At 43.6% G+C, this 18343-nt stretch overlaps 1 protein-coding gene across 3 annotated transcripts in view; it reads right to left on the bottom strand.

Moving 5' to 3' along the window:
- Positions 1–9631, bottom strand: part of GLI3 (GLI family zinc finger 3) — a 216348-nt gene extending 206717 nt beyond the window's left edge. For all 3 annotated transcript variants that reach the window (XM_072853542.1, XM_072853543.1, XM_072853544.1), the window contains exon 1: positions 9222–9631. The gene's annotated coding sequence lies outside the window, so the exon portion shown is untranslated. The remainder of the gene's footprint in view (positions 1–9221) is intronic.
- Between the last annotated feature and the right edge of the window lie 8712 nt (positions 9632–18343).

Here is an 18343-nt window from a genome sequence, read left to right as displayed (position 1 = left end):
TGCTGGCAAAGCTGCACTGACAAAGTTACCCCTGACAGTCCTTGCTGAAAAATACACAAGTGCTCAGGTCTTTTAAGAAGTATCTTCCAGTTGTAACATTAATCTCTTGGTACACCTCACCATTTTTGTAATAGCTATAGGAACTAATCTAAATACTATACATTTTTGAAATAGTTTTATCTTTTCTCAGCTCTTTGTAAGCTAAACCAGAATTCTGCAACCCCCATTAACTACTCCTGAGCAAATTTTGTTCAGAGGCTCCCTTGTTGAGTGAACTGGTCACAATAAGACTAAGACAGATATAAACAGAGCAAAAAAATAGTCTTATATCCACATACATAAATACACAACAAAACACTAGTAAATTGGGAAAAAAGGTATCTTATACTTCACAATACTTATCTCCATTTAAATGACATGCATAATCTATAATTGTGCTAGTTGCAAACTGCATACTTCTCCTAAATCTGTTTTGAAATGCAAAGTAAAATTAGAAAGAAATAAAGAAGGAAAAAAAAATCCGATAGAATCAGATAGGCGGATTTATTGCTTGAAATTAAAAAATACCCCAAGTTATAGGGCAGGACATGTATTAATACAATCTTTCCAAATTCATTACTATCTGCTGTCTTTTCCTGTGTTGCATTCCTTTGATTTCTTCCCCCCATAAAGACTGAAAAACAAATAGACCTAAAGCCTGGTTAATGATGATCTGATCTGTTCCTGATAGGTTAAATAGCTTGTGGCAACAATAATGCAGGATCACAAACACAAAGGCAATCAGCTAGGTAAAGACGTGCTATTAGCATCCTCGTGATTAAGATCCTAAGTGAGAAACTATTCTATGGCGTACATTGAACTACTGATCAAGTGTAATAACTGCTCGACTCCAGAGGAATTACATTTGCTCACATCTTTCTGCTACAGGTAAACTGGATTGCCAAAAGTTCTGAAAATATTTAAAACATACACATATAGTAGGGTCAATATGTGGCACTTTCTACTGAGGCAGCACCTCAGTCGCTTTTAATACACATCACCCACATACTCTTACAAGTAGATTATCTCTACTTTTGTTATGGGATTTAGAAAGCTGTTAAGTATAACCCCAATTAAATGTTTTTACTATTTCTTCAACAGATTAAACTCTGTATCTAAATAAAACAGCTTTCTGCTGGGAAAGAAGTGATTCTTACCCAGTAAACAGAATTTAATGGACAAAAATACTGAAGGATTCAGGTCAAACTGTTCATATCCAACCAGTCCATCCCTCACAGAAGTTGTTGTTTGGGGACATGCAACACAAAGCTGAGGGATACAGAGCCAGAACTTACAACACATGTCAGTGGCTTTACATTTCAGATGATGTATCCTCCGAGATAAAAATTCATAATCCATTCATTATCGAAGAGTCTTTAGAGTAAGTAACTGAACTTTAAAATGGAGAAAAAAAAAAACAAAAACAACAACAAAAACCAACCTCTCAACCAAAACCAAACAAACAAACCAGGTCATTAACTCTGCATCTCAGCATTTGTTATTCTAATCACATGGTCTTGGGTTTCTTTATTCCTCATTTTGACTCTCTTACAAACTATCTAAATACAGACAATGGAAAGAACAAAGGTTATTTCTTAAAAAATAGAAAGTGGAACATATTTTTCAAGTCTCCAAATCTGTAAGTATATTTGGGGAGGGGGGTGGGTTTAAAAATGGTAACGCACTTACCCTTAAGAAATCAGAACTCCTGCCAATTAAACTGCCTAATATTGCTAGAAAATTCAGAGTAAGCTGTGTTACTGCTTGTTTTGCAATCCTGCATGTCCTTGTGCTACAAACTCTGCAGCAGGAAAAACTCTAATAATTATGTCAAAGTAAGATTAGCTGTAAAAGAATTAGCACGGGGGGGAGGGGGGGGGGGAATCTCCTGTGTACTGTTTGTAGCAATAGGTTAAAATGAGCAGTGACACTTCAAAATTCCCTACCAAGTCTACACTCAGTTTTTGCCCCTATCTTTCTTCAGGAATTCAGCAGCACTAAATCCAAAACAAACTTAAAATAACAGCACAGTGACTTCCTACTGTAAAATACTTGTTTTATGAAACCTGAATTAGAGCATTCATATGCTCAAGATTTGAAACAACAGGAATATACAGAGAGGAGGACAACCAGCAAGACTTGCTGTGTTGATAACATACCCTACGACTTCCTCTGCTGATACTGTTATTAGCACTAGGAACAGTTACGGTGATGATGTAAGATGTTTTCTTCTTTCCCTTCTTGCCAGTTTGTCAAAAAACAGCTTGGTAAAGCAAATTACAAACATCTGTAATGGGTGTGCTTTGCATCACGATTTATTTAGTTCATCAAATAAGAAGTCACTACAACCGCCACAGAAAACTGCAGAAATATTCAATTTAGAGCACCAGAGCTAAATGTGAATTCCAATGGCATGACCACTTTCTTCACACTTTTGCTTTGTCTCATCAATCCCAACAGATGAAAGTTTCCTTAGAATCAAAACTAGATCTATATATCAATGTCAATCTATACAGGAACTGCGCTGAAGGAAGAATATATTTAATATACATCTACTGCAAAGATGTGCCTTCTGTTTCCAACTTATGATATGCAAATGAAGGAAGAAAAGACTGTATTCCATATTTTACAATTAGCATTTTAAAACAAGATTAAAGGAATCAAGTAGAATGTTTTTGAAAGTGCTATGTTTTGATCACCAGTCCCATTCCTGGAAGCTTGTTTATCTCCTCAGCATGCTCTCAGGTTAAGGGATGCCTTCATCCAGAATTTCACGTCGTAACCCAACACAGATGTTTTAGCACGTAAAAGAGCTAGGAAAGCTCCATATATCCAGGAAGAACTTCAAGTGTGAAAGGTACTTTATAAAACTTTATCTTCAGGTTTTACAGTTTACTTTAGGTTTTACACCTGTCTCATAGTAACAGTAAAACTGCATCATGATTCCTTCACGATTTTGTAGCTTGACAAAATACAACAGGACAACTCTGAACTGCTGCAATATAACTTCGCAATCCACTATCCCTGTTCAAATGGTGTAATCATAGAATTATACAGCTGTCTTATTTTCCCAGAAAAAACATCCACAGTGAACTGAAGAGCCAAGCAAAACCACACCAAACCACATGTCCTGTTAGTTAAGAATCGGTAGTGCTAGGATTTCATTTTAATATACGCAGTTCAGAACAGCAGACATTGTACTGAAGTGACACTAACTTGATCTGTGTTTCTGACTATTGGGTTTCAGGTATTCATACATCTTATTTAATGGAGGCTTCATTCTCTCGGCAGCTGAATGAAGTATTCTTTACACGCAGTTGATTTTCTTGACATGAACAGATTTGTATGTAAAGAAAACAGTATCATACGAAGCAGCAAACAGAGTTGGGGGAAGTTCAGCTCTAAACCACCAAAAGGTTAGTTGGATCCTTTAGCCCTGACCTAAGTATCAGATACCAAAAAAATAAAGCATTTTGAGCATCATTTAAAAAAAAAAAAAAAAGGATTCATTATCTTGGTAATCAGTGCAAAAAAATAAGTGACATTAGAGTGGAAACTTCAGCTAAGGAAATTATTCAATCAGATCTCTTGGTAGTGGATTCTGATATTATCAGTTCTGACACCCAGCAACTATTTAGAGACAAATGCGTTCTATCCCAATTAGTTCACCCCTTGTTGTAATCTAAATAATCTTGCAGGCATTTTTAAGATCAATGTGTTGTCTTGTTTCTTGTTTTGTTCTTAGAGAGAGAAACCAACTCTTCAGATCAGCAGCCAATTTAATACACTTTCAAGGTAATGCAGGTACCATTTATATGTACAGCGTATACCACAACAAAACCACAGTATGATGCCAGCGCAATCTTTAAGAAAGTTTTCCCCTAAATCTCTGCAGAAAGCGGCCTTAAAAGAAAGCAGGGATTAGAGTGAGCTGGAAGGTAGGGAGGGGACTTACCTCAAACCCAGCCGAGTGGAAATCAGAGCAGTAATTCCGCAAGTCGGCAGAGTACACTTTTAGAGCTATAATGGTGTGAAGAAGTGCTGGGCAGCATTGCCTGAAGGCAGCACTAATACACTGATGACTAATGACTGGGCCATGCAGACAATGAATTTGGGGGCTGAAAACTAACAGAAACCGTGCAGTACCTTGACAAATGGGCTTTCAAAATTTCATTCATTGAATAACCTTTAAGCACAAAATTGGCTCAAGTTCTCTCGGGAATAACATGACACATGTTGTTGGACAATAAGTATTTTCCTTTTTAATTAAAACTATTACACCAAATACATAAACATGATTACAGTGAATAAAACATTAGAGTTAACTATTTAGCAGCTAGAAAAGAAGACCGGACGCAGAATTTGAGGTGCAGCACCATTCGTTCAGAAGGGTCAACAAATCCCAGGGTTAACTACCTGATTCACTGAAATTCACCCTTGGCAGAATACATTTTCCCTTCTTTGACACTTAAAGGAGAATGAGAACTTCAAAGGTATGTTTAATGAGCTGCTACAAATACAATTGGTTAAAAGAGGCTCAGAAATTATGTACTAAAAGCTGCATTGTGCTTAGAATTACAACTGAAAAAGTCTCGTTTTAAAGAGCCCAGTCAAAGTCAAGCCCCCATAAAACAAATCAAGCCTCATATAAACTTTGTAACCTTGTGTACTGACAAACACATTAAAAGAACAGAATCCCTCTTTAAAGAGGCTCTTTTTTTTCAGTGCAACTCGACTTCCAATTTGAAAATAGCAATTTTGGCTATTTTTACAGACAGAATGAAATATCTAAAGTGTCTCTAAATTAACAAGTACCACTTGCTATAGACAGCATCGCCTTTAGCAGCTCCTAAAAACTTCAGAAAAGGATCTTAAAACAGGAAGCTTAGTGAGCTCATAAAACTGTTGTTGGAGCCAGGAACACATAGCATATTTAATCTGCAAACTGTGAGAGTCTACAATGATTTCAGCAAGATCTGAGGCATGCCCTCAAGGTTTGCTGGGATCTGGGATTAGGGAGTTGATAAGAACCCTCTACTGCCCATGGACATGTTTTTCTTCTGCAGTTAAACACAAATGCATAGAGACGTTTGACTGCTGCTTGGCGTTACTGCTCAAGTTATATAAAAGCTTTGCAGCTCCTTTTGCTGTCAATATATCAAAGTTTAAAAAAAATCATCAAAGTGTGAAATTTCATTTAAAGTCTTTGCCAGTCTACAGCTCTATTTCACAGACCTATCAAATAAAAGTAAAGATGAAAAATGCACTGAAAGAACTTGAAAAGTTTGCAGCAGCACCCATGCCCTATTTTTGTTTATTCTGTCTCATTTTATTTGATTTTAAAGTATAACAAATCAGTTCCCTTATAAAAATGACAAAGTCTAAAGGGAGGACGTCTATAAAACCTATGGTTAAAAGACAACTTGAAATCATTATTACAGCTGAACCTTTTGTTGAATAAAAAGCTTCCTCTGTAGCCATTTTAGCATTTTAATTGCAACTGCAAGTTGGCAGAAAATTTCTTGAATCTTCCAAAACAATCAGAATGACTACAGAATATGAGTGCCAGAAAAACTAAAGCCTTCTTCAAAGTATTCTTTAGCTAGGGATTTACAACAATTGCATAAAGAAGAAAAGTCTGACTTTTAAGATAATCTACTATAGTCTAAAAGCATTAACATTCCATTACTAAGGTTTTCCTGAGGATTTCATGACTCATTGATTCACTTTTCCTTCAAGCCTGCTTTTTCTTTGTACATTACTGTCTCCATATAGTTGAGTGCATGCAACACTGATCGTTAAACTGCTTCCTTCCATAACTCCAAATAAATCCTGCTTTAATAACCATCAGATTCCTTATTTATCAGGCAAAGATGACTAACTTTTCACTAACACTGCAACACAGAAATATGCCATTCCTTCCTTGAATGCGCAGGGTGAAATTCAAACACGCTACGGAGTGCAGGTAATGGAATAGCTTTCCCAAAAACAAGGCAGGAAGTGTAACTGAAACTTTTATGGGTCAGTATCAAATGCACACATTTATCTTGTTAAAAAATTAAGTAATCTGCAAGATGAACAAATTAATGATATCTCAAAACTTGAGTATTTTGGTTTCTCTAACACTGATTCTGAAATAAGCAGAAATGATTTATAACCATCGATACTTTAATTTCTTAGTCACAAAATGTTTTTGTGTCTGAAAACACACAACGTATCTTTCACAACTGAAGATTACTTATAGCAGTAAACGCTGTCTTGGCCACTGCACGCCTTCTCAAGCCAAAAACATTACTCAAGCAGGAAAATGCAGGTGATGTCTTTGTTTTGTAGTACTTCCGCAGAAATGCTTTGGAAAACAGCATGTCCTACTGAAAACCATGTGCAATTATCGGAATGCAAGAGTGCATTCATTTAGGCACCTTAAGCCATAGTTTTACTTCCACTGCTGCTTAAAAGAATATATATACACTGAGGGAGTCCTTTTCTTACTCATTCTTCTTACTCATTCAAAATCACATAATCCTGCTTTTAAAGAAATAATCCTCCCCCTTAAAATACCCTTCTCTCATAGTTACTATTATTTATGTTTTTAGAATTGGGCTATACACCAAACTGAAAGTATTTACATACTCGCTAGTTAAACCCAAACCTTCATTATATAAACAAACTCTCAGGAGGCTGCCTACAGTTTACATTGCTGAACTCATTCACCATTACTTTTAATATATATTTCCTCAACTGAAATACAGTGGTGTGGACATGGCAATTTTTACATTTTAAGGTTACTTTACTTTTAAAACACTGCATTCGTCTTCCTTCAAAATAATCATGACATATGTAATTAAGAAACTGTCAGATGATTATTAATTTTTAATAAAGGACCTAAATGAAATAATTATAGGAATCAATCAGTGAGGCACCTTTCCAAATTACAATGCAATTGCACAAATATTCAAACTACTTAAGGCCAGTTCTTGCAGATTTCAATCCGTAACCTCGCTGAACACCACATCAAAAACAATTTTGTAACACAGAGAAACTTGGTGATTTCTCACTATTCCCCCGACTTAAACGGTTTCAAAACAGATACCCACATCACGCGCAGAAAGAGGGGCAGCCGTGCCCTCTTAAAAATGTTTGTTGATTTAACCAGCCACGTATCTCAAGGCCTCTGAAAACAACTCGCTTCCAAGTTTTTCTGTAGCACACACAAAAGAAATGAAGTCTGCACGCTGAAGCTTAAAAAGATCACGTTTATTGAGCCTTGAAAATCAAGCGGGAAGTAGCAGGGGTGCGACGGCGATGAGTATTTTGCTGTGGGTTGCTACCTAATACTCCTTTAGTGAAGTAGCCTCTAAAACGTGACACCGTATATCAAACGGACAGCTATCCGTACCTTTGACTAAAAGGCTCTTTGAGATCCGTACAGTCCATCGTTTCAAACTGAAGTGGCAGCTGGAAAATGTGGAACAGCTGGCAAGGAGCTGAGAGAAAATGTTTTACATAAATATATCTACATACAAACTGGCAGAAGGCCACGGCCACCGTACCCACAGGACCGGATCAAAACTACGCACCAGAGGGTTAAAAAGAAAATTTGGGGGGGGGGGAATTTCCTTTTACCTTTTCTCTTCACGTGGTGCGAGGATTTGGGAGCGGGCACTGGCGGCTGAGCGCCGGCGAGCCCGTCCGGAGGCGCAGGAGTTGTGTCAACACCCCGACTTTACGGGCTAATTAAAATCGCAGAGCATTCTTTCTCCTCGGACCCTTCAAAGTTGCGCGACGCGAGGACGGGCCGCGGTGCGGGCCCGGGGCGGCTCCGAGGAGCTCCCCCGGGGCGCCCCCGCCCCCCGCCCCACCCCCGCCGCCGGCCGCGGGCAGCCGCCCCGCTCCTCCCGCCTCGGCCCGGCCCGCCGCCGGCCGCCCGGCTCCCCAGCTTGACCCAGTGCCAACGGCGGCGGCGGCCGCGAGGAGCGGCGCCCCACGCCGCGCCGCACACGCCCCACACACAAAAAGGCGCTCGCAGCCCCGCACACCCACCCCCGGCCGGGACGCAACTTGCCCCTTCCCCGCGGGGAGCCGCCGGCGGGGAACAACGGCCGCCCCAACGGCCGGGCCCCGGGCGCCCCTCCGCCCCGCCAGATGTGACAGCGCCTTCTCCCCCGCTCCTCTCGCCTTTCCCCCTGCAAAGTTTGCGGCCGGCCTCCCGCCTCACGGGCGTGAAAAGGCCCGGGAGTTGCTCGGGGAGCGGGGCCGAGGAGAAGGAGGGGGGATAAAAAAGCAGCTGCCGCTCCGCCGCGGGACGTGACCGGCCGAGCCCGGGCGGCGCGGCCCGGCCCCGGCCCCGGCCCGGAGCGGGGAATGCCCCCGCCTCTCCCCGCGCCCTCAACTCCCGCGCTCTGTGACAGCCATTTTGGGGGTTAGACCCCTCGCTCCCCCTACCCCCCGCCTCCAAGTTAGGGAAGCGGGAAGGGGGCCGGGAGCGGGGAAGGAGCGCTGGAAGACGAGAAGAAAGTGGCCCGGAGCAGAGCCCGGGGAACAAAGAACTTCTCGCCCAAGTGGGTACGTACCTGCCGCCGCCGCCGCTGCCGCCGAGCCCCCGCGCTGCCCATGGGCGAGGGCCGGGGCCGCCGCGGCTCGCCCCCGCGCCGCTCCCCCGCCGCCGCGGCTAGCGGGGCCGGCCCTCGCCGCGGCCCGCGGGCATTCTCCGGGGAGCGGGAGGGGGGGACGGACACGGGACAGGGGCGGCAGAGGAGGGCCGGCGGGTGTTGTTGGTGGTTGTTTTATCCCTGCCCGCCTCCCGCGGGGAGCAGCCCGCGCCTCTGCCTCTGTGTGTGCGTGTGTGTGTGTGTGTGTGCGGATCCGACATCAGTTTCAGTGATCTTGTAATCTGATCCCTTCTGACTCACCCGCACTGACTGACATTTCTGATTTGGTTCAACAAAAAGAGCGGGGGGGGGGGGGGGAGAGAAAAAGAAGAAGAAGAAGAAGAAGAGGGGAGGAAAAAAAAAAAAAGAACCCAAATCCACCGCCTGGTATCAAACAGTTTTCGGAGGGAAGGGGGGACCCCTCTGTCCCGTCCCGTCCCCACCGTCCCCCCGCCGCCGCCGCCCGGCATTGTTTTGGCTCGGCGCAGCCACCGAAGGAGGGGAATAAACACATCGCGCGGAGATACTCACGTGTCGGAAAAGTTGTCCCTTTTGCTTTCCTCCCTCTCGCACACTCCTCTCCGCCGCCTCCTCCAAGTTTTACAGATGTTGCAGGGCTCCTCGCCGCCGCCCCCTCTTCCCAGCGCTGCCCTCTGGATCGGAGCAGGGGAAAGGCTCTTTAGGGATAACTCCTCATTCAAACACCCTCCGCTAAACTTTCCCCCCTCCCTCCCCTTCCTCGTGAGCGGCGGAGGGGGCTCCGCTCTCCTTCCCCCCTTCCCCCGGCCCGTTTGGGACGCGGCTGGCTGCTGCCCGGGGCGCGGATGCCCCGGGCCCGGCGGGAAGCGGGGCCGCCTGCCTGAGGGAGCGGCGGAGGGCGGAGGGCTGCGCCCCGGGGTGCGGGTCGGGCCGCGGCCTGGCGGGCTGCGACGCGCGCTCTCGGCATGACACCCCCGCTCCCCCCTTCCTCCTCCTCCTCCTCCTCCCCCGCCATCCCCCCGGCCCGGCCCGGCCCGCCCCGGCGGCGGCCCGAAGGCGGCGACACCCCGCCCACAGCCGGGAGGCAGCGCGGGGCGACGGCGGGCCCCCCCGGAGCGGCCCCCCTCCGCCTCGGGTCGCGCTTCCTCCCTCTCCTCCTCTCCCGCTCCATCCTTCAGCTCAGCCTGCATCTGCAGCCCCGTTTCCCCGCGCCCCGGCGCGTTCGACCCCCCTTGCTCCGGCCGTGAGGGGTCGGGGCCTTCCCCACCCCCAAAAAAATCAGGGCTTTTGGGGAGAAAACGTGCCCTCCGGGTGGGTTTTCTGTGTCTGCCGCCGCTTCTGGCTTCACGTTTGCTCCGGCGCCGCAGGCTGACTTGACTAACGGACTTCAAGGAAAAGTTTCACCCAAGCCACGTGACGCTGAAAAATAGCGCTTTCGGGGGAAAATGCAAGCGCTGGGGCGAGGGGAAGGGTGGCAGCGGTGCCTTCACCTGCTCCTCTCCCAGCCCGCCTGCCAGCCTCCCCAGCGCCCTGCCGGGCTCCTCCGGCCTTCACACCGCAAAACAGGGCTCCTCGCTGCCTCCAGCCTTGCCCCTCATCCCCGTCCTCCCCCCGGACTCTGTGTGAGCAGGTCTCCCACTGCAATGCACGCAGAAATAGCAGGAACTAGGATGCCAAAACTTATTTGTTCCAACATGTCCATCCTTCGGGAAATGATACATCCTGACAAGACACCTTGCCGCCTTCTAGTCCCACAGATTGCTCATCTGGTATTTTAAAAGTCTGAGAAACCATAAAGGAGCGTTATCATAACCATTTTCCATCAAGTCAAAAGGTGGGGCTGGCTCTCAGGAAAAGCGTATATGTTTAAGTTGTTGCCATCACAATGTCAAATACTTCATATGCACCTTTGTTCATAACCTGCCTCGCAACGGAGCCAAGTAAAGATTTGTTACTGATGCAGATGATTTAGCAAGGTGCCTAAGCTCGGGCTACCCTAAGCATTTGAGAAGTCCCACAAAAATCAATGGTTCTTGAAGAAAGGCATGTTTGCTGATGGAAATGAAAGACTGGCCTTTGATGCTGTGCATTTTGTAAAGCTTCCCTTAGTCTCACCATTGAAAATGTTCATTTTATTACAAAACAAAGCTGCAGGTATTTGGGATGACTTCATTCATGAGGTTTTTTAGAAACAAAGAGAAGGCAGTCTTATCTGAGCCAAAGGCCACTTCAACCCAAATTTCCTCAGACTCACTGTTTGTTTTTTTTACCTGGAAATCTTCTCTGGGTGCAAAGAGGTAGCTTTGGAGAGATGCCTATAATTTATGGATGTCCCAGGCATGGCCAGACCAATCGCACTGGCCATCCCAGGCACGCTCATTTGTCTGCACATTTTACAGCACCGGCCCAGTACACCCTGGCTTTCAGGACAGACACAGTAGTCAGATGCCTTCACAGTCAGTGAGAGGTGCACATCATCCAACCTGCCACGCACACCCAGGACAACAGATCCCCAACACCTGACTCCCGAGCACTGCGGGGAGTTAAAGGTAAGCACCGATGGAAAGGATGGCAGTCTGTGAGCCTGCTGCCACGACTCCCTAGCCGGCAATTTCACCACGTACCAACAAGCAAATCTGCCCCTGCTCAGAATGAGGAGCACTTGGTTGCCCAACCGATACTGCTGACAGGCGTAGCGCTACGTAGGGAGGAGGCATGTGCAACAGCAGGATCTGAATACAGATATCAAGAGCTGATATTCTTCCACCTTTTTTCATCTTATAGGACTTAATTTTTCAGTCCCATTTTTCTGGGAAAATTTCGCTGTTTCATGATACTATGATAATAGTGATACAGTACTGCGGATGTTTTGTTTTATATATATGTATGTATACCAGGGGGGTGGTGGTGTACAGAATGTTTAGGCAAACCTCTGGTCCCTTTAGAGATCCATTTAAGAGCTATGTGATTCCTTCAGCCCACAGTTCTCTTCCTTCTTTTTCTGCTTATTGCCTATTCCTTTGTATTTTTGCAATCAATTTTTTTCTTAAACTTTTTTTTCCTCTTTGCATAATGAAAGCCCTTAAAAGTAACAGGGGAAATTAACCAACATGCAAAGTGTTACTTTACAAAAGAAACAAATTAATGTGGAATATCCTGTTTGTCTAACCATTTATAATTCTGTATTGGTGATCTTAAGATACTAATTTTAACACTAGGTAGGAAAGATGTTCAAACAGGGGCATGATTTTAACTTGAGGGTAGCCCTTCAAATCAATATTCCTCTTGGACTTTTGAAAAAAGAAATTCCTATTTCCTGAGAGTTTGGACATCTTGCCATGTCATAAAAATGTATTTAATCTTTCTTTTTTTTATTTTATTCTGATTCACACCAGCTCTGTTCAAGGCACACATTTCTGATTTAAGATTAAAAACCCCAAACATTTCACTATGCTCAACTCCCACCAAAATTAAGACAGTCAAGAACTTTTAAAAACTAAAGAGCAGATAGAATGGGAAAAAAAAAAAGACTCCTGATGCATTGCTGAGCAGTGAAAGTCTTGAGAGAAGGGAAACACAGAAACAACAACCAAGGTTTCTGCCTGTGCCTGTCTGAATGGTCAGGCCAAGCAGAAAATAAAAACCGACGGAGAGTGGGTGACATTTGCCATTTGAAACGTATTGTAAATGTTTCAACACCTTGACAATGAAGTGCATAACAGAAGCTTAGAACATCCAAGACCCTTCAGCGAAACAAAATGAAAATAGGCAGCTCTCTTTAGGGAGGTGCCTTTCCTAACATCTTTCATGTCTGCTTCAGAGGTATCATACTTGCAAAACGCAACAGCAAGACAAAAACTATATATTAATAAAATTTAATTATTTTTCCCCACATCTGGATTGCCCCTCCAAGAGAAACCGGCCTCTGGCATTTGTCTATGATGTTTTCCTGCAAATAGGAATTGGCTTGTGTGGAAGATCTGTTGGTCAGTGCCAAACCCATCTCTCTGACAGAAGATACCACAACCACAGGACATTTCTGCAAAAAGTTATATCGCGCACAATACTCCTGCATTTCTTCAGCCTACCTTATGTCCCCACTTCTTCTCAGCCTATGCCTTGAAAATTACAGGCCTCCAGGCTGTGTGCTTATATCCCCTTTTTGTTGCACCCGTTGTTCCAGGAAGGCACAATCAGAAGGAGCAGGCGCTCTGCTGACATAAGCTGCGATGCAAAAGACCTGATATTAAGTCACACCAAGAGCCTGTCTTCCCACCACTCCCAGTTGCACCACCCTCCACTTTCTCTCCAATCCCAGTGAATACTTGGCCTCTGGAGGTTGCTGTCTTCAGGTTTCCTGGTACCCGCTACCCTTTGGGCTTCCTACCCCCTCACGTGCACACAATTTGGAGCATCAGCATCAGCATCCCCCTCCCCCTCAGCAGCCAGACACCCACCTGGCTGTTGCTGGTTATCCAGGTAAGTGTCACCTGCTAGCAGATAAAGCTATCAGGATAATAATGTTTTTGCCAATAGGCAAATACCTTATTGGAATAAATTCTGTGAAATGGGCACATCTGCTGTGCTTTCCCAGGGGCAACCTCAGGGAGCACGGGTGGAGCACTAGAATATGGAGCAATCACACTGATTTCTGGTCCTTTATGCAATATCCATCACAAGAGAACTTGGCCAGTGCATCTTGCTCCCACCCATGCAACCCTCTTGTTGCATGGCTGTCTAGTACAGCAGGGAGGGTCTCATGAGGTAGCTGGTGGCAGAAAAAGAGGGGTGTGAGGTGGTACCATGTCAAAATCCTCAGAGTCTGCAGAAGGAGCAGACTGAGGTGGGATGCAGAACTGGAGTGTGGAGGTGACCAAATTTGGGAGGGATATAACAGTCAGGGCAAAAACCTTAACTGCAGTACTAACAGGGAATTGATATAGAGAAAGCAAATGGGTAGATGGGGTCTGAGTAGGGAAAGAACTAATTAGTTGTAATCTCTTAGTTGTGAAAGAAATTATAAACTGATGTATCACTGCACACTAGTCTAATTTAGGTCTTTGGTGGAAGCCAAATTTCTTTTACTTTTCCGTGAGAAAGGCAGTATAGTACCTGCTATATTCCTGGAGGAAGACTGGGAGATGGACTACTGAACTTTAATAAAAAATCTGGAGCCAATATCATGATCTTTCTTGCAGTATGCTTGGAATTTTTTACCCTTCTAGATTAATGGCAATATAACGTAACATTGTCATGTTGTGGAACATACCTAAACTTACATAAATATTGCAGACCTGAAGTTTGTTATTTACTTACTCATAATTCTTTGCATTTCTTTTGTCTTATAAGGTTAAACTGGTCTTATGAACTTCACTATCAATTTCCCTTTCAGAATTTCTTTTGGTGACATATTTCAGTTTCCAGCCTCACAGAGAATTTTGTTTTGCTTTAGATTCTTTCATTATTTGGAGTTTTGATTGTTATTAGTGCCATTGAAAAAAAATGGAAAATTGTCAGCAAATATCCAGATCTTTCAAAATAACAACCCTCATTCAAGAGTCTGAATTTTCTAAGGATTCTCACTGTAGCCCTTCACAGTCTTTGATATACATCATTCCTTCTGGTGGTCCTTAGCAAGGAACCTCTGTGTCTTTCTACTTCTTCTAATAACGTTGGGGATCCTGCTAGATTTCAGTGGAAGAAGGACTGATCCCTAGTGATCAGGATTATCTTTCTACTCTAGCAGATCATCTCTTATCCACCATCCTCTTTCTCTGAATGTCTAAGCTAACTAATCTAGCTCGCTATTTATAACATATTCATCACTAGGTTTTTTGAATGCTGTACAATAAAATCAAATGGGTCAAGGCCCAGTGATTTTTTTTTTATCCCCTTCCATTTTAAATATGTAAGGATTTTTTTTTTTTAACTCTGCTGTGATTGCTGAAGGAAAACTAAGGCAAAAAGCTAGGTTTTACACATGGATAAAAAGAACATTAGTTTCTGCAGGAATTTCTGTACTTTTGGGCTGGCTACATAGAAAGCCTGAGCTCTCCAGCTCTTAAATATAAACTTGTGTTCAAGGTACTTTTACCCTCTCTGACTTCAGATGTATGGTTGCATTAAAACACTTCATTATTATGAACATCATTTTAATAAGAAAAATGTTTTCTTTTTTTTGATGTATGATATTTTGGTATATGACCATAAACATATCCAACAAACAAGCACACTGTGTTTCCTTTGTTTGCTATTTAAAAGCACCTCATACATGTTAATTATCAGGCAGGGAGCATACGGGGAAAAGCACGGTCTCTCTAACAGGCTACATCCAATAAAGACACCAATATCATAACATTCCATGCAGAACAAGCATAAATAATCTGTTTATCTCCTTTTTGCCATGCTATAATAAGAAAAGAAATTGCTAACGGTGCTGATATTTAGGTTGTTATAATTAGATAGATCATCATTAACATCCTCTTTAAATGATCTGGGATACTTTCAGCCTCTCTCTAGGGAATTGCCTCAGCTTCTTTCCCGACTGAGCCGTCGGACTACATGTAAAGGATTTACCAGTATTTTGCAGGGTGTAGTTACAAGCCCTACTACAGAAGCTGGAGTTTATATAGACTCTTCTGGCAGAATTTAAACTGGTTCCTTGAATGAAATAATTTTTATCAGAAAAAAGTTTTTTCCTAGCATACCCAATCCTACTTTCACATTGCCTAGTTGTCCTGGTTTCAGCTGGGATAGAGCTAATTTTCTTCCTAGTAGCTGGTATAGTGCTGTGCTTTGGATTTAGGATGAGCATAACATTGATAACACACTGATGTTTTAGTTGTTGCTGAGCAGTGCTTACACTAAGTCAAGGACTTTTCAGCTTCTTGTACTGCCCTGCCAGCGAGGAGGCTGGAGGTGCACAAGAAGCTGGGAGGGGACACAGCCAGGACAGCTGACCCCAGCTGACCAAAGGGATATTCCATACCATGACATCATGCTGAACAAAAAACCTGGGGGACTTGGCTGGGGGGGGCGGGGCCGCTGCTCAGGAACTGGCTGGGCATCGGTCAGCGGGTGGTGAGCAATTGCATTGTGCATCACTTGTTTTGTGTATTTTTTTATCATTATTATTATTTTCCCTTCCTTTTCTGTCCTATTAAATTGTCTTTATCTCAACCCACGAGTTTTACCTTTTTTCCGATTCTTTCCCCCATCCCAATGGGAGGGGGGAGTGAGCGAACGGCTGTGTGGTGTTTAGCTGCCTGCCAGGTTAAACCACGACACTAGTATAATTGTGTCAGTCATGGGTGGGAAATATCACATATATAAAGGATCCGTCAAAATGTCTTTTTTTTTCAGTTGTCAATGCAGTGAATTGGAAATACACATTCTGAGGTGAAACATGGCATTCAGACACTCCCCTAGGAAATTACTAGGTTTTTCCCTAAGCCTTAAATCTACTAGCCGACATTTTAGAGTTAGAGCATTCTCAAATACCATGGAAAGATTGCAGTCTTCAGGCTTTTCATCAGCCTCTTAAATAATTATTTCAGTAGCTGGTGGATGCCCATTGTCATAGTTCAAATGCACATACAAGGGATTTGCTTGCTTTTTTTAATGGCAACAGGAAAAATAGGTAAACACCATCTAAGTAATTTCATTGTGGCCTTACATATCGATAACGAGACTGCTTAGCGAGCATTTGCAAATGTCTTTTTCATAAAGTTTTAATGCTCTACTACTACACTACTAGCAGAGCATCTCCAGTTAAAGTTGTCCTGGGTAAAGTGTGACAATAATGGTTGTAAATCAGGTAGCCTTCCATAGGCATTAAGGAGCCCCTGAGAACTGCTAGTTTATCCTCTCTGGCTACCTGGATGCAAACTCTGACCTAGTCAGGAATCCAGCCAGTTTACTGGCCTTAATCTGTCCTTGGTGGACATTTTTCCTTACAGAAAGACAGAACGCAACATATTTGATGATATCTAGACAGGAGACATCTGGGATTAGTGAATCTAAAGTATGAATTTCTCATCCACCAAGACCTCATGTGATATATCTGTCTATATCTACCTCTCTCAATCTTTCAGTCTCACAGCTAACTGTGTACCAGTTGCTGGCTTACTCCCGTTGTGAATGGGACACTGAGCTGTGCACCTACCAAATGGATCAAATAAAATGCATATGCTGCACCAGACGATACTTTGAAGTGACTGTTGGTGACTTTGCTCCCACCTTTACCCCTGGCATTAAGCCCCGTATCAGGCTATGGTTCAGAAATACGGTAAGTCTAGCTTTATAGCTTCTAGTACTGGACCACTTCAATATAAAGCTATTCTGTTGGTAGAAAGTCAGGGCATCAAAAAACACTAACAAGCTTGATCAGTCAGGACTTGTACCAGGTGACAGATATTCTGTTCCCCTGCAGCCAGCGTAAAAGCAGCACAAGCTCTGTATCTGGTTAATTCATCAGAAAGGTGGTCAGTATTCATGGTAGGTCAAGTTAGTGCTGGTGTGTGACCCAGCAGCACGCACAGCTCTCATTAATGACAGAGGACAACAGTCCCACGTACACATACGCATACACACACATATACAAAAGTGCTTTTATAGCCTTTCATTTTCCCTATAGTTATTTTTCCTTGCATGTCATTTACGTCAGACTATTGGGTCGTCTCTTTTCCTCTTCTGTAATGAAGAACATTCACAAGAGCCTGGGAGGAACTGCTCAGCAGGAGACGTGCACTGTTTCACGAGGGAGTAACCTGAATTACACCTCTCTGCTCCCCAAATTGGAGGTTTCGGTAATGCTTTATTGGGAGACAAGAAGAAATCTGCAGCTTAAGTTCATGCAGTGGTGTTCAAAGGGAAGCAAAGACCTCGTACTTCAGAAAAAAAAAAAAAATACACACTGATGTGCCCCGTGTCCTTTTAGCAGAGCTTACTGCTACACCCTTGCCTATGTACTGTTAGCAAAACAAGCCAACCAAAAATGGGATCCCAGGATCACAACTGATCCCGCAATTTCCCCCCGATTTTGAAAATACCCTCATATTTAGTTCTTTGGTACTACTTCTTAAATTTCTCAGCTGCAAAACTGAGAAAGATAAAATACAGTAAAGTTGAGCTCCCTCCGTCCAGATTGGAGGTCCTGGACTGAAATACTAAGCAGATAGTTCTCAAAATTACACCTAGTTAGTTACACAAAGTGGAAGTTTGGAGAGGAGCCCGGTGTAAAACCAGCCATCCCCAGCACTGGTCTGGCTGTAATCCCCACCGCTAGCAGTCTGAAGTCAAATACAATGCCAGGTGGTAGCTAACAGTAACTGAACTTTCTGCCTCTTTTCAATGTCCTTCAGCAAGCTGGGGCATCCAGGGACTTGCAAGTCTTAAGTGAAAGCAGATGTCACATTTTGATTCGGCAATTATTTTTACCATTCGTGTCAAATACGAATCTTGCCTCCCAATTTAGCATCAAGGCTCCCGGGTTTCACTGAAGTCTGTGGAATTTTTGCCATAGGCTTTGATGGGCATAAGGGTCGTAATTTCAACAGTAAATTCTGTTGAATTTACCAGAGTTACCCCCACAGTTAAAGTAAATGGTAATTTTTTGTATGTTTGCAGGATTTCACCCTAAGGAAGCTATTTGGAAAATAAGGAATAGAAGAGCA

This window comes from Ciconia boyciana, chromosome 2, assembly GCF_034638445.1.
Source record: "Ciconia boyciana chromosome 2, ASM3463844v1, whole genome shotgun sequence".
In the NCBI taxonomy this organism is placed as follows: Eukaryota; Metazoa; Chordata; class Aves; order Ciconiiformes; family Ciconiidae; genus Ciconia; species Ciconia boyciana.
This window is presented reverse-complemented; position numbering and strand designations above follow the sequence as displayed.